We start from the raw sequence: 17055 nt of genomic DNA, 5'->3' as shown, positions 1-17055 counted from the left end.
TGTCTGATTCTGTGCTCATACTTTCGGCTAAATTTCTAGAAATAAACATGGTTGCTGGTTATCAAGTGGTAATTATTTTATAAGGTAATGATACTTGATAGGCAAATGGACAACTAATTATTGAACATATGAACTGGAACATATGAATTTGGGTATGAAGTGGGGAGAGGAGGGAGACACAGTCCATCCGTATCATGTAGATCAACTTTTCTTCCAAACAGCAGGAAGTGGAGGGATATTTGGTGCTGAACATGAGAAGGCCCAGGTGAGACAGAAGGAGGGTTCCAGATTATTCCCTGCAGGTTGACACCACTGTGAACACATAGGAGAGAAGGAAAGGGGTGAGCCCCTGAGGAACAGAAACCTATTCACTACCTCAAGATCATATGGTCTCTTTTTTTTTTTTGCCAGTCCTGGGCCTTGAACTCAGGGCCTGGGCACTGTCCCTGAGCTTCTTTTGCTTAAGGCTAGCGGTCTAACACTTGAGCCACAGTGCCACTTCCGGCTTTTTCTGTTTATGGGATCGTGAAGAATGGAACCCTGGGCTATAGTGAGACAAAGGGCAAAGGGGGAACCAATGCAACAGCGATATTCACAGACAATATGTTGGGAATGAACTGTACAACTTTGGGGGGGGTGTTGGGGGAGGTTAAGGGGGAGAAAAATGAGGGAGGGGGGTAATAATGTTCAATAAGAAATGTACTCATCATATGTATGTAACTGTAACCCCTCTGTACATCACCTTGGCAATAATTTTTTTAAAGGGTCACATGGTTTTTATGTTCCAACCTGACGGGGGAAAATAAACAATTGTTTTGTCCTGCCCGTGTTATAGTTAAAGGGAGGGAAAATCAGAATTAGAATGTACAAAAACAGAATAGCTGTTGCTCCCTGGTGGCTCATTCAATAATTGGCTTGGGATGCGTTGTCTTCCATTCAGACTGCATGGCAGATAGAAACCATGATAATCTAAATCCCCAGGGCCAAAAAAGTTCACTGTATCTCTGACTACAGGGTTGTGAAATTTGAAATGTTTCCATTCATCACATGACATTATGCTATCAGCTGCCTTAATACAGAGAAACTGAGAACAGGCAAAGGAAAACAGATCCCATGCTCAGCTGGGCCCTACAGCAAGGCCTGTTGTAGCCCATGGGCTACAGAAAGCCAGCAGTAGAGGGCAGAGGGTGGGGACCCAGGAAGGAGATCCCTTGACGTGAGAGACAGAGGCAAAACAATTTTACTGGCTATAGCCGTGGGTATGAAGATGAGTGAGAGAGGATCGTCCCACTCACTACTAGGTTGGGCCCAAAGGGGAGGAGCTCACTTATGGGACAACAGCCATTGAATCAAGCCATACAATACAGCCAAGGTTTCTCCCAGATCTTTAGTGCTTCCTCGTCAGATCAAGTACCATCCGCCCCCCCCATGACAAATTCTTCAAGGCCCAATGTTTCCTCTAGAGGATGCTGAAAGTCCATAGAACTTTCCATCTAGAGTGTCTCCCTGGCTTATTTTTTTTCCCATTGACTTCAGTGTAACAGCACTGCGTCTGTCATTGAGACTGAAGGGAGATTAAGATGAGGCAGGAAGAAAGTCAAGTTGACCAAGGAGAGAAAAGAAAGTAGAGAAAGGAGAGAATTCATTGATCTAGGAACACTACCTCATGACTCAGTTTAATGGCCTAGTTATGACCCAAGCTGCTAGATGGCTACTTAAAGCTAGGGAATGGGAGAGAGGAAGATGAACAATGGCCCATAATAAATGACAGACCTGTTTAGATATTGGGGAAGAAATTTCCCAATGTCCAGAATGTAGAAATAGTGTTGTGAAGTGAGGCCTGATAAAACTTGGCCATGTTCTCAGAACCCATTCCGCCCACCAGGAATGCATTCATGAGCAGGCCCAGTAGCTTTCCTCACTTCACAAGGGCCCAGTGCTTGCTGCTAGTACTGGCAAGGCCCAGCTCTGGGTTCCTCCCCCAGCACTGCAAAACATAGCTGCCTTCTCCAGAGCAGGATCACCAGTAGAAGTTATGCTGTGGAACTGGGTCCTTGAATATCAAGGGGAAGGTGCTAAAGTGCATTACACAGAAGCCACATGATGATATTTAATGGATGCAGGCAAAATGAAGGAATCAACACAATTGGCCTTGTTATAGGCTGAATTCTGTCTTTGTGTCAAATTTACATGCTGAGTCAAGCATGGGGGCTCCTTGCCTGTAAGCTTAACTACTCAGGAGGCTGAAATCTGAGGATCATGGTTCGGGAGGGAAGATTCTGAGACCTTTTTTTTATTTTAAAATTTTTATTTTTTGTGAACATACTGTACAGAGAGGTTACAATTACATGGGCAAGATAATGAGTACATTTCTTATCAAGCATTGCAGCCTCCTCCTTTGTTTACTCTTCACATCCCTTCCCAGCTGCCCTCCCCCACCCCCTACCCAATCCTCCCCTCCCAGTTTCTGAGACCTTTATCTCCATTTAACTACTAAAAAGCCATAAGTGGAGCTGTGGCTCAAGCAGTAAAGTGCTAGCCATGAGCAAAAGCATTCAGAAACAGTGCTTAAGCTTTGAGTTCAAGCTCCAGGATCAGTCCTCACCTCCCCAAAAAATTACAAGCTCAATACTTTTTTCCCCCAGTCCTCAGGCTTGAACTCAGGGCCTGGGCACTGTCCCTGAGATTCTTTTTGCTCAAGGCTAGCACTGTATCACTTGAGCCATAACACCACTTCCAGCTTTTTCTGGCTATGTGGCACTGAGCAATTGAACCCAAGGCTTCGTGCATGCTAGGCAAGCACTCTACCACTAAGCCATGTTTCCAGCCCCAATATGCTGAATTCTTGATCCCCAGAATACTAGTACTCAATACCTTTATTTGGATAATTAGTGAAATTCACTGGGCTCTTGGTATGACTGGCCCTAATCCATGGTGACTGATGACCTTATACAAAGAGGTTGGCACTGGGGCAGAGGGAGAGCTGAGATAGAAGAATCGTAAGTGCCAGAATCTATCTATCTATCTATCTATCTATCTATCTATCTATCTATCTATCTATCTATCTATCTATCTATCTATCTATCTGTCTGTCTGTCTGTCTGTCTGTCTGTCTGTCTGTCTGTCTGTCTGTCTGTCTATCTGTCTGTCTGTCTATCCATTTGTCTGTCTGTCTATCTATTATCTATCTTATTTGTAATTGTGGGACTGTTTTACAGGATGAGAATGAAAAGAAGAATTGTCAGTGGTTGACAATACTGTCATACATTCTATCTGTGAAGGAAGATGGTGAAATGAAACTCTCTAGTAGCTCATGCCTATAATCCTAGCTACTCAGGAGGCTGAGATCTGAGGATGGAGGTTCAAAGCCAGCCCAGGCATGAAAGTCCATGACTCTCTTATCTCCAATAAACCACTAGAAAACCAGAAGTGGCGCTGTGGCTCAAGTGCTAGCCTTGAGTTGAAAAGCTGAGGGACAACACCCAGGCTGAGTTCAAGGCCCATGACCGACAAAAAATGGGTGGGGGGAGTGGGAATGGGGAAAGTAAAATCAAGGCAAAGGGTCAATCTAATTAAAATACTGTACATACACATGTGTAATACCGTCGTGAAACCCCTAGGAGCAATTAATACGCACTAAACAATTGAATGACAGGAAAGTAAAACATGTCTAGACTGGGGAGTAGACACTACTGGGACAGAGAGAGTGAAAGGGGAGGGCGAAGGAGAGGAGGAGGGAGAGTGATGGAGGGTTGAGTCAGATCAAAGCACATCGTGTTCATATATGGACATGTCAAGGTGAAACCTCTTGTACAACTAATTGATGTCAACTAAAAGGTGTGTAGGTAAATAAAATAATTAATTAACATAATTAATTAAAGAAGACAACTGCCTAGGGGGTGATAGTGGATTTGTACACACCCTAGAAATGTGAACGCTGAGAACTAGAAGGCTGAAGTGACACTGTAAAATCATGATTCAATTTCCAGATCTCAGTTCACAGACCCAGAGCACAACAATTGAAGGGAAGGCTGGAACCCTTGGGAAGAAGTCTATCATGTCACTGAAAGAAAGTAGAAAAAAATATCCCTCAGTGTTTCTCACAATGTGTAAATGTCCTGTAATGGTCAGTTATGCTGGGGTGAAGTTAAGTAAGCTGGCATTTATGGAGGCTAGAACTCCTCAGCAGGACCCGACACAGAGACGCTAAATGTAGACATAGGACAGTAGGATGTCAGTCAGAAAAAGTCATCAGCAAAAGCTAGACTCCTGTGGCTCATGCTTGCAATCCTAGCCATTCAAGGAGACTGGGATCTGAGGATGGTAGAATGAAGCCAGCTAGGGAAGAAAAGTCCATGAGGCTCTTGCCTCCAGTTAAGCAGTAAAAAACCAGAAACAGCCAGTGCTGGTGGCTCACACCTGTAATACTAGCTATTCAGGAGGCTGAGATCTGAGGATCGAAGTTCAAAGCCACCCCGGGCAGGAAAGTCCATGAAACTCTTATCTCCAATAAACCATTCAGAAAACCAGAAGTGGCGCTGTGGCTCAAGTGGTAGAGTGCTAGCCTTGAGCTGAAGAGCTGAGGGACAGCGCCCAGGCCCAGAGTTCAAGCCCCACAACAGACATAAATAAATAAAATAAAATAAAACAGGGCTGGGAAAGTGGCTCAGTGGTAGAGCACTTGCCTTGCATGCATGAGGCCCTGGGTTTGATTCCTCAGCACCACATGAGCAAAAAGAAAAAAGCTAGAAGTGGCACTGTGGCTCAAGTGGTAGAGTGCTAGCCTTGAGCTGAAGAGCTGAGGGACAGCGCCCAGGCCCAGAGTTCAGGCCCCATGACCGAACCCCCCCCCCAAAAAAAATAAAATAAAACAAAATGCCAGAAACAGAGGTGTAACTCAAATGGTAGAACATCAGAGCCTTGAGTGATAAATATAAGGGAGAATGCCTTGACCCTGAGTTCAAACCCCAGTACTGGCATAAAGAAAAAGAAATAAGGAAAGTCATCAGTAGTATATCTGCAATACAGATGTTAAGCTTAGTAGGTTGAAGTTACTCAAGAGATTAGAAACAAATTGGGTGCTGATGGCTCATGACTATAACCATAGTTACTCAGAGGGCTGAGATCTGAAGATTGTGGTTCGAAGCCAGCTCAGGCAGAAAAGTTCCCATGAGACTCTTGTCTGCAACAAACCATTCAAAAACTGGAACTAGTGCTGTGGCTTAAATGGTAGAGTGCTGACCTTGAGCACAAAGAGGCTCAGGGACAGAGCTCAGGCCCTGAGTTCAAGCTCCACAACCAAGAGAAGAAGGAGGAGGAGGAGGAGGAAAAGTGGAAACAATGCTTATTAATTTAATTTTTTAATATTACAGGAATTTGAGCTTATGGCCTTGTGTTTGAGTTTCATGGATGAAAAAGAGATCAAACACAGTGGCTATGCCAGTTTTTTGCATACTCATATCATCCTAACAAGGTTTTACTGTAATACTGGCATCCACTTTTTCTTTTTGTCAATCATGGGGCTTGAACTCTGGGCCTGGGCGCTGTCCCTCAGCTCTTCAGCTCAAGTCTAGTGCTCTACCACTTGAGCCACAGCACCGCTTCCAGTTTTCTGGTGGTTTATTGGAGATAAGAGTCTCATGGACTTTCCTGCCTGGGCTGGCTTTGAACCGTGATCCTCAGATCTCAGCCTCCTGAGTAGTTAGGATTACAGGTGTGAGCCACCGGTGTCTGGCTTGGCATCCACTTTCTTTTTTCTTTTTCTTTTTTTTTTGGTCGGTCGTGGAGCTTGAACTCTGGGCCTGGGCGCTGTCCCTCAGCTCTTCAGCTCAAGGCGAGCGCTCTACCACTTGAGCTACAGCGCCACTTCCGGTTTTCTGGTGGTTTATTGGAGATAGGAGTCTCACGGTCTCTCCTGCCCGGGCTGGCTTTGAACCGCGATCCTCAAATCTCAGCCTCCTGAGTAGCTAGGATTACAGGCGTGAGCCACCAGCGCCCAACCTTTGGCATCCACTTTCAATGTAAAAAAATCCACTTTGTTACATAGTTGTCTAAGCTCAGTGTGATAATTTAAAATATTCACATGCTTCCATGGATGTTAACTGGGCCACTAAAGGAATCTGAAGATGTCTGGGCCCTAACCTTGTGGGAGTTGACACTATAAGGGTGCTGATCCCTTTATTTGTATCTGGTCTCTGGGATGCTGTCAAAATCAGAATCTTGGACTGTGTGACCATGAGTGCTGACTTCAGTTGCATTCTTACACGTTACCATTGTTCTGGTATGATGCTATGTTCTAATGTGGCTCAAGTAGCTAGAAAGTATCATGATTTAATTAAAGCACTTTGTTCATTTAAAATATACGAAGCGGGCTGGGAATGTGGCTTAGTGGTAGAGTGCTTGCCTAGCATACATCAAGCCCTGGGTTTGATACTTCAGCACCATAGACACAGAAAAAGCCAGAAGTGGTGCTGTGGCTCAAGTGGTAGAGTGCTAGCCTTGAACAAAAGAAGCTTAGAGACAGCACCCATGCCCTGAGTTTGAGCCCCAGGACTGGCAAAAAAAAAAGATTAAAAGTAAATAAATAAATAAAATGTAAGAAGCTAGATAAAATAGATCCCTTGCATTAAGAGGATTTGGATTAGGGAAGGTGTTCACTGTAGGCAAAAGAGGCTACAAGCAGCTTCTATGCCATTTTTGCAAAGTTATATGAACTCAACAGGGTTTTGTTGAATTTCCTAGTGCTCACTTTTTTTCTGTGCTGGTCTGGGCTTTGAACTCAGAGCTAGGTGTGGTCCTTGAGCTTTATAGTTCAAGGCTAGTGCTCTGCCACTTGAGCCATAGTGCCATCCCTATGCCTTTGTTGGTTAATTGGAGCTAAGAGTCTCACAGACTTTCCTGCTCAGGCTGGATTTGAACCATTATCTTCAGATCTCAGTCTCCTGAGTAGCTAGGATTACAGGTATAAGGTACCACTGGCCAGCTGCCAGTGGTCATTTTAAACATAGAAAATCCTCAGAATCCTCAGACCTGGTGAATCCTGAAGAGATCATTTTAGCATTCCTTTGTCAATACCTGTGAGATATTAAGTGATGCTGTTGCTTTTGGTTTCCAAATCTCCACAAATGAATGCTGAATGTTTGCTGATATGCATAATGGGAATGCTCTTAAGAAAGGAATTTCAATATCAATATTAAAAGAATTCCTAGGGGCTGGGAAGGTGGTTCAGTGGTAGAGCGCTTGCCTTGCATGTATGAAGCCCTGGGTTCGATTCCTCAGCACCACATAAGTAAAAAGAAAAAAAGCCGGAAGTGGCTCTGTGGCTCAAGTGGTGAGCACTTGTATTGAGCTGAAGAGCTGAGGGACAGCGCCCAGGCCCAGAGTTCAGTCCCCATGACCAAACCACAAAAAAAAAAAAAAAAAGAATTCCTGCAGTTACTTTAGTAAGTCATAACATATACAAGTACTTAACAAGAAGCTTAGGATAAAAATTTGTTTTTTAGTGGAGAGCTGGTAGCTCATACCTATAATCCTAGCTAGTCACTCAAGAAGGTCAGATCTGAGGATGGTTGTTTGAAGTCATCCTTGGCAGAAAAGTCTGTAAGACTCTTAATAATAACTGAAAAACCAGAAATGGAAGCATGGCTCCAATGGTTGAGTATAAGCCTTGAGTGAGAAAGCTAAGTGGCAATAAAGAGGCCCTAAATTCAAGCCCTAGTACTAGCCTGTGTGTGTGTGTGTGTGTGTGTGTGTATGTGCGCGTGCACGTACACACATGCATGCACATGCACACACACAGATGAAGAGCATAAGTTGAAGGTGATGCTTAGTAGGAAGCATTTATTGACGTCAGATCTAGTTTACAGATCCTGAAAGTCTGATACTGGGAATGAGGCGCTCGCAGCCAGTGTGGTCCACACAGGTGCAATATCTCCAGTAGCCTGGACAAAGTGTGAGATGTAAGTGGGGATGTGTGGTGAGACTGGGTTGAAGGGTTCCAACTGGAAGTGACAAGAAGCAGATTGATGGAATCTTAGGACAGGGGATGAATGTGCTAGAACCTTTTCAGGAGCCAAGGACATGGTAGGTAAAGGAGGAAGTGAAGGAGGATTTTCTGACACACATACACCAGGTATGGGACACACCACCAGTGTGGTGGTGGTCTTGTGACTTTCGGGAGAGGAAAGCTACTAGCCTCTATCTGACCAAACAGCTAGGTCACTTTCCCCTTTCTCGGCTTCAGGGAAGAAACACACTGCAGAGTTGAAAATCAGATTCTTATTGTGGTTGGACAGCTGGGCTTTCTACAAAATGTGTGAGTTGATGGCTGGCCCTCATTGTTGCTAGTCCTCTGAACTTAACATGTAGAGGTCTTTTGTGTGAAGCTTTGGTCCATTCATAGAGTGAATGAGTTACCAAGTGGAGAGGGCAAGGGGTGTATAAAAGACAGACGCTGGGAATAAAGGCAGTCGTGCTACTCACTGGACACTATGTGGGAAATGAACTATACTATGTGTGTGTGGGGATGGGAGGGAAAAACTGGGAGAGAGAGAAGAAAGGGTAACACTGTCCCAAAAGAAATGTACTCTTTACCTGACTTATGCAATTGTCACCCCTCTCTATGTCAGCTTTAAAATAATAAAAATAAATTAAAATTTAAAAACCAGATGTTAACTAAGCCCAACTTGAGAGTACCCTATAAATAGTCGAAATCCCTGTGTCACAACCCTAGGAGCCCCAGAACTTACCTGGCCATTCTGAGGAGGATCTGCCTACCACTAGCCTCGAACACTTGCTTGCCTTTTCTGCTCAAGGCTAGCACTCTCTCACTTAAACCACAGCTCCATTCCTAGCTTTTTGGTGGTTAATTAGACATAAGAGTCTCATGGACTTTCTTGCCCCAGCTGATCCTCAGATCTCAGTCTCCTGAGTAGCTAGGATTATAGGTGTAAGCCACTGTTTCCTATACACAGACACACATACACACGCACAGAGACACACACACACAGACACACAGAGACACAGACACAGACACACAGACAGACAGACAGACAGACAGACAGACACACACACACACACACACACACACACGCACTTGCCAGTCCTGGTGCTTAAGCTCAGGGCCGGGGCCCTGTGCCTGAGCTTCTTTTGCTCAAGGTTAGCACTTTACCACTTGAACCACAGTGCTACTTGCAGCTTTCTGTTGTTGTTTATGTGGTACTGGGGAATCGAACCCAGGGCTTCCTGCATGCTAGACAAGCACTCTACCAACTAAGCTATGTTCCCAGCTCTCTATATATTTAATGCTGTGCAGGGACCCATGTCATACAGACAAGGTCAGGAAATAAAAGTTTTCCACATTCAGACAGACCTAAATCACCTAAACTTTCTCAATCTTGGTTTCTTTAAGGTTGAAAGGATTGGCAAAAAACCATGAATTAATCCAGGTGAAATGTAGAGCCTGCCTGATGAATGGAAGCTGTTAATATATTTTTATAAGACACCCTATTGCCATTATTAATGATGGATGAAGAGCAATTTTATGACCTCAAACCACTAACCTGGGGAAACAGTACTCCACATAGAGGAATAAGAGAAGATAAATTCTATGCAGATACTTATTGACTTTCTAACTACTGCTATGCTTTGAGAGAATAGAGATGAAATTGATCCATGCTTTTTAGATGCACACAAATCCAGTTGTGGGAGAATAGATGTGTAGACAAAACTGACCAACGTTAGGATACAGACAATAAATAAATTCACATTCTACACTAGAGTGGCCAGGAGAGTTTTTACAGAGAAGGATGACCTGGACTTTGAAATATGGGTAGGATTTGGACTGGCAGAGATGATTAGGAAAAGCTTCTCAGGGAGAAGAAAAGGCTGAGTAGAGATCTAGGACATGAATACAGATGGTACACTGGCCTGCCTGAAACAGAGGGTTTCCTAGGGTAGCTAGTGGAGATTAAATATAGAATGGGGGACTGGAAAGGTGGCTCAATGGTAGAGTGCTTGCCTTGCATGCATGAGGCCTTGGGTTTGATTCCTCAGCATCACATAAGCAGAAAAAGCCGGAAGTGGCGCTGTGGCTCAAGTGGTAGAGTGCTAGCCTTGAGCTGAAGAGCTGAGATATAACGCTCAGGCCCAGAGTTCAAGCCCCACGACCGACAAAAAAAATGAATAAATATAGAATGGCAGGTTATGAACTGGAATCCCATATAAAGGACAGGGGTCTTTATCCTGTAGGTGTCTAAGATGGCTTTGTGTGTGTGTGTGTGTGTGTTTCCATTACTTGCAATTCATTTTGATAAAGAGGTACAGAGGAATTAGTATGTATGTGTGTTTGTGTGGAGGGGAGTTGGGGGAGGTCCTGGGGCTTGAACTTACAGCCTAAGAGCTGTCCCTGAGCATTTTTTGCTCAAAGCTAATATTCTGCCATGTGAGCCACAGCTCCACTTCCAGATTTTTTGTTGGTAGTTTAAGGGAGATAAGTCTCACAGACTTTACTGGTTCAAACCATGATACTCAGATCTCAGCCTGCTAAGTGGCTAGAATTACAGGTGTGAGCCAGTGGCACCCAGCGATGCATGCATTTTATTTTATTTATTATTTATTTTTATTGGTTATGGTGATTGCGCTGAGAGTCTGGGTGCTGTCCTGAGTTCTTTTGCTCAAATCTAACTCTCTACCACTTTGAGCCACAGCGCCACTTCCAGTTTTCTGGTGGTTAGTTAGAGATAGGAGTCTCATGGACTTTCCTGTCTGGGCAGGTTTTGATCTGTGATTCTCAGAGCTGAGCTTCCCATGTAGCTAGGATTTCAGGTGTGAACCACCAGCAATGTGTATGTATTTTAATGGAATACTTTGAGCATAAAATGTACAGCTATGTGTATGGGAGAGGGGAGAGAATTAAGAATGCTAAGTAACCACATCTCTTCCCTGTGTGACCTGAAACAAGAAATATAGAATACAGGGGGCTGGGAAGGTGGCTCAGTGGTAGAGTGCTTGCCTAGCATGCATGAAGCCCTGGGTTCCATTTCTCAGTACCACATAAACAGAATAAGCCAGAAGTGGAGCTGTGGCTCAAGTGATAGAGTGCTAGCCTTGAGCAAAAGAAGCTCAGGGACAGTGTCCAGGCCCTGAGTTCAATCCTCAGGACTGGCAAAAAAAAAAGGAAATACAGAATACATAGTCCCCTTTCTGGAGGCACTCCTCTTAAATCCATTCCTCTTAAATTAGTCATGTCAAAGGAATGTTTTACAACACTTTAGTTGAGGGATTTTTTTTTTTGGGGGTCCGGTCGTGGGGCCTGAACTCTGGGCCTGGGCGCTGTCCCTCAGCTCTTCAGCTCAAGGCTAGCACTCTACCACTTGAGCCACAGCGCTACTTCTGGCTTTTTTCTCATGTGGTGCTGAGGAATGGAACCCAGGTCTCAAGCATGCAAGGCAAGTGCTCTACCACTGAGCCACCTTCCCAGCCCCAGTTCAGGGATTTTTAATTGACTTTGTTTTAATTCTAGAATCAATTAATACTTCATTCCATAAAATAGAGTAAGTATTCTCACAGTCATTTGACCAAAGAAGGTTGGTTTTATAGACAAAGATTTGAAGACGTCTGGTATGATGACAAACCCCTGTAATTCCTGGACCAAGGAGGTAGAGATAGAAAGATCAAGAGTTCAAGGTCAACCAGCTATATAGTAAGACCCAGGACAGTTTGAGCTATATGGAAAGACCCCCCCCCCCCCGCCATGTGTACATACGCATGCACACGCGCGTGCACTCACACACACACACACACACACACACACACAGCCAAAATTAAAATTAATGCAAACTCAAACTCAAAAGGCTTGAGAAAACAGAAACAAAACCAAAATGAGGATCCATCATTTTCAAGTTACTTTCCTTGTGGAGTATGGAGGATAACAGTAGGGAAGTAATTGTCTGTTTAATGTCAGGTCTTCATGTTACTTCTTTGGTGCAAAGATTGCTTTAATCCTCCTGCTTTAGGAGGGAACTATGTTATCACACCTCTTGAAACTGGTACGCTTGGAAAACGCCAGACAATTATCTCTCTACTTCTGAATTTCACAAACATCACATAAATAGCTGCATTTCATCTTGGTGACAGTGGAACTGGAGCATAACTCCATTTTGGATTTTAACCTAGTTTGTTAGGGAGCTTAGTTCAAAATAATGGACACACATAACATTTATATACCAGGCAGAAGTAGTCATCTTGCCAGGTGCCAGTGGCTCACATCTGTAATCTTAGCTACTCAAGCGGCTGAGATCTGAGGATCATGGTTCAAAGCCAGCCTGGGCAGGAAAGTCGATGAGAGTTTTATCTCCAATAAACCCCCAGAAAACCGGAAGTGGCGCTGTGGCTCAAGTGGTAGAGCGCTAGCCTTGAGCTGAAGAGCTGAGGGACAGTGCCAAGGCCCAGAGTTCAAGGCCCATGACTGACAAAAAAAAAAAAAAAGAAGTAGTCATCTTCTCACGTGTAGCAGAAACTTTCAGCTCATCACAGAAGCAGGAAACGGTAGTTGCTACTTGTACAGAAAAACTGAGCAAGAAGATTGGATCAGTAACCTTGACTACATTAATCTGACTGAGAACTGGAATCAATAGAAAGCAGGCCCCAGACATTTTAGTTATTTCTCCTGTGGGGTGAAGCAGGTGAGGGGGAGAGCTGGAGTAGAAATGTTCCTCCTGGGGTACTAAAGTCTCACCCCTCAATGGAAACTTGATATCTCGGGGACTAAGAGTTCCAACAGAAGCAATGAATCTGCTTTAAAGAAAAGTGACAAATCTTAAATAAAATTTAAATTCAGGAAGCGAATGGATTTTCTAGAACAGAGATATTTGATGGGAACCATGATAAGTCATCATTTAAGCATGCTTTGTTTCTTAGCAGGGGGAGTGAAACAGAGGATGAACTTGGCACTGGTGTGTGAGACCCACTGAGGAGGAAATAGACAAAAAGAAGGGTAGTTCCATGACTAAATTGGGTATAGACAAGGGCTAAAGCATTCACCTAGCAGGCACAAGACCTTGCATCCAATCCTAGCAACACACAGACACACCTACACACAGACATACATACACACACAAATAATTATGATTGGAAGATAAATTTACTTCTATATCTCATCTCTCAATGGTTCAGTTCAGATGAGCTCCAACCTTATCATTAATCTAGGAAGAGTTTAGTTTGTACAGTTCTCAGGATGTTCCTTCTCCACAAATAACTATCTTTGGGCACATCTGTAAGTTCATAGAGTGGTCAACACAGCACAAGATGGAGTCCTGTCACAAAATGGAGTCACTGCTGTCAACTTGCGCATGTATTCAAGTATTACAGGAGACGTCACTTGTTTAAGGCAAGATACTCCTTCTCAGTGAGTGGTTGGGGATTTCTTTTGTTTAGTTGATTTTGTCTGTTTTGTTTCTTTGAGACAGGATCTATGTAGCTCAGACTGGCCTTGTACTCAACATCTTCCTCCTTCTGCCTCCTGAGTGCGAGGATTCCAGGTGTATGCCACTAGGCCAGGCTCAGTGAGTGTTTGGTGAATGAATGAGTAACTTGTCAGTAGTTGGAAAAGGCCTTTTAGAAATGGTGATAGTCAAGCACCAAGATGTAACTATGAATGAATGTTTATTATACTGGCACTGGTACCAAGCAATGAGGATTCAGCCTCACTGAACTCTGTGAAGGGTCCACCCCATCACTGGGCCCAGTCTTCTAGTTATTGAGTCTTCTCCTATCTTTAAGGCTTTGCGTATCCTCCTTTTTGTCTGTATTGGGACTTGAACTCAGATACTCATCATGCCTGCCAGGCAGTTACTCATCACTTGAGCCATGCCCCCAGCCTTCATTTATTTATTGCTTGGTCATAGGGTTTGAACTCAGGGCCTGGGTGCTGTCCCTGAGCTTTTCTGCTCAAGCTCTACCAGTTGGAGCCACAGCACCACTTCTGGGGTTCTGGTGGTTTATTGGAGATAAGAGTGTCATGGCGGCTGGGAAGGTGGCTCAGTGGTAGAGTGCTTGCCTTGCGTGCATGAGGCCCTGGGTTTGATTCCTCAGCACCACATAAGCAAAAAGAAAAAAAGCCAGGACAGTGCCCAGGCCCAGAGTTCAGGCCCCACGACCGGACCCCCCCCCCAAAAAAAAAAGAGTGTCATGGACTTTCTACCTGGGCTGGCTTTGAACTTCATCCTCAGATCTCAGCTTCCTAAGTAGCTAGGATGACAGGCATGGGCCCCAGTGCTGGCTCATGGCCTTTATTTTGCTTTGGTTATTTTTTAGATAGGATTTTAAGGTTTTGTTTGGAGCTGAGCTCAGACTGTATTCTTCCAATTTATGCTTTCTTCCTAGTTGGGATTGCATGTTAGTGCTGCATACCTCTCTTATGTTGCATTTTCCATTTTGCTAGGGCCTGGAAAATATGAGAAATGAAGGATGAAAAACAAGTCTTTACCCTTAAGGGTATACAAAGTATAAAGTGCTCAGTGAAAGATAGCACATGACTGGCTCTAAGATGTGCAATCTTTAATCTGACTGATTATGGGAGAAGTTAATAAAAAGGAAGGGAGTTCTTCTTGAGAGGCTGAGGTAGGCTATATAATGAGACTTTGTTTCAACAGAAAAAAAGATCTCTTATTCCCAAGGGTATATAAAAGATCCTTTGGATACCAACCAAACTGATTCATATATATTTCATTAGTCAGATTGTTCTCAAATACTGATTGTTTTTACTCTCTCTCTCTCTCTCTCTCTCTCTCTCTCTCTCTCTCTCTCTCTCTCTCTCTCTCTCTCTCTCTCTCTCTGTGTAGGTATGTTGCATGCTGGTAGTATTGGCCTTGAAGTAAAGACCTGGGCACTGCCCCTGGGCTATTTGGCTCCAGGATAGTGTTTTACCACTTGACCACAACTTGACTTCTGGAGTTTTTGGTACTTAATTTGAGATAAGAGTCATACAAAATTTCCTGCTTTGGCTGATTTGGAACTATGATCCTTCTATCTTACCTTCCCAAGTAGCTAGGATTACAGGTGTAAGCCACAGGCACTTAGCATTTAATTTATGACAGAGGGGTTTACTCTGCAGCCAGAGGTAGACTGGAACTTTTCTTTACACTATCTTCGGGCAGTTAGAAGTCTGCCTGAGCTGCGTAGTAAGACTGAAAACAAAACAAGAACAACAACCTTAAGAGACACATCACTGGGGGCTGGGAAGGTGGCTTAGTGGTAGAGTGCTTGCCTAGCATGCATGAAGCCCTGGGTTCGATTCATTAGTACCACATACACAGAAAAAGCCACAAGTGGCACTGTGGTTCAAGTGGTAGAGTGCTAGTCTTGAGTAAAAGAAGCTCAAGGACATTGTCCAGACACTGAGTTCAAGCCACAGGACTGGCCAAAACAAAAACAAAAGACCCATCATTGATGGGCAATGTTTTTCATGGTTAAAAGTAATAATTAAGGTGTGGTGGTACATTCAAAGGCTAAGGCAAGAAGATCTCAAGTTCAAGGCCAATCTAGGCTATGTATGAGACTCTTATCTCAAAAGAAATGTAGTAATTTTTATCTTATTTAAATAAAAAGTCAGAGGGGGATCTATACAGATGATGATACAAAAGAAGATCAAACTAAGCTGAGCACTAGTGGCTCATGATTATAATCCTAGCTATTTAGGAGGCTGAGATCGGAGGATTGTGGTTTAAAGCCAGTCTGAGCAGGAAAGTCTGTGAGATTCTTTTTTTTAAAATAAGTTTTTTTTATTGTGAAAATACAGTACAGAGGGGATACAATTACATGAGCAAGGTAATAAGTACATTTCCTATCAAGCGTTGTTGCCTCCTCCTTTGTTTTCCCCCTACCATCCCTGCTCTCCCATCTCCACAACTACATTCCCCGTCCACCCCCCACCCCTGACAAAGTTATAAAGTTCGTTTTTCAACATAGCATTTTGTACATCTCATTGTTGCAATGGTTCCACCTGTATCCCTATTTAAACAATTTGTTTTTCTCCCTTCCCCTCCACAAATTATACCAACATCAAATACAGTGAAAACAGGGGTTATACCGTGGGGAAGGGACATACAAAGCAACAAAACAATCACCTTATAACTATGTTAGAAACAATAGCAAGAAAGAAAAAACCACTTGTGTCCTTATCTTGGGGTTCATTTTGCCTAACATCATCTTATCTGACTTTTCCACTTGTCTCAGACATACACTAGTTATTGCAAATAAGGGAAACCATGGGACCTATCTGTGAGACTCTTATCTTCAATTAACCACCAGAAAAAAAAACTGGAAGTGGTGCTTTAGCTCTACTGGTAGAAAGCTAGCCTTGAGCAAAAGGACCTTAGGGACAACACCTAGGCCCAGAGTTCAAGGTCCAGGACCAGCAAAAAAAAAGAAAAAAAAGAAAGAAAGAAAAATGAAAAAGATCTCTTTCTCTCTCTCTCTCTCTCTGTATACATACATATAGATGTATATCAGTTTTAGACACTAGTGATTAAGAGTATAAGCACTGAGATCTGGGAATGTGGCTTAGTGGTAGAGTGCTTGCCTAGCATGCATGAAGCCCTGGGTTCAATTTCTCAGTACCATATAAACAGAAAAAGCCAGAAGTGGCACTGTGGCTAAGTGGTAGAGTGCTAGCCCTGAGCAAAAGAAGTTCAGGGACTGTGTCCCAGCCCTGAGTTCAAGCCCCAGAACTGGCAGGGAAAAAAAAGAGTCAAGACGAATCGTTTTAGAAAAACATAGAACAATTCGGCCCAATGGTTATCAGAGTGGCAAGGAAGCCCTTTTGGTTCTGATCAGGACAGATGTGCTTATTCACAAATGAATATGCTCATTTACCCTTTGCAAATGGCATTCTAGGGCTTTCAGACATAAGTTTCCACAGAGATACTATAACCAGTAAAAGAATCAGTTCTTACCTGGTATTGGTGGCTCAAGACTAGCCCTACCTCCTGTAAGCTCAAGACTAGCCCTACCTCCTGTAAGGTCCGCTCCTGGATGGCGAGCAGACTCCACCCTCCT

This window comes from Dipodomys spectabilis, unplaced genomic scaffold (genome assembly GCF_019054845.1).
Source record: "Dipodomys spectabilis isolate Male_0828 unplaced genomic scaffold, ASM1905484v1 ptg000221l, whole genome shotgun sequence".
Classification (NCBI taxonomy): Eukaryota; Metazoa; Chordata; class Mammalia; order Rodentia; family Heteromyidae; genus Dipodomys; species Dipodomys spectabilis.
Note: the sequence above shows the minus strand (reverse complement) of the source record.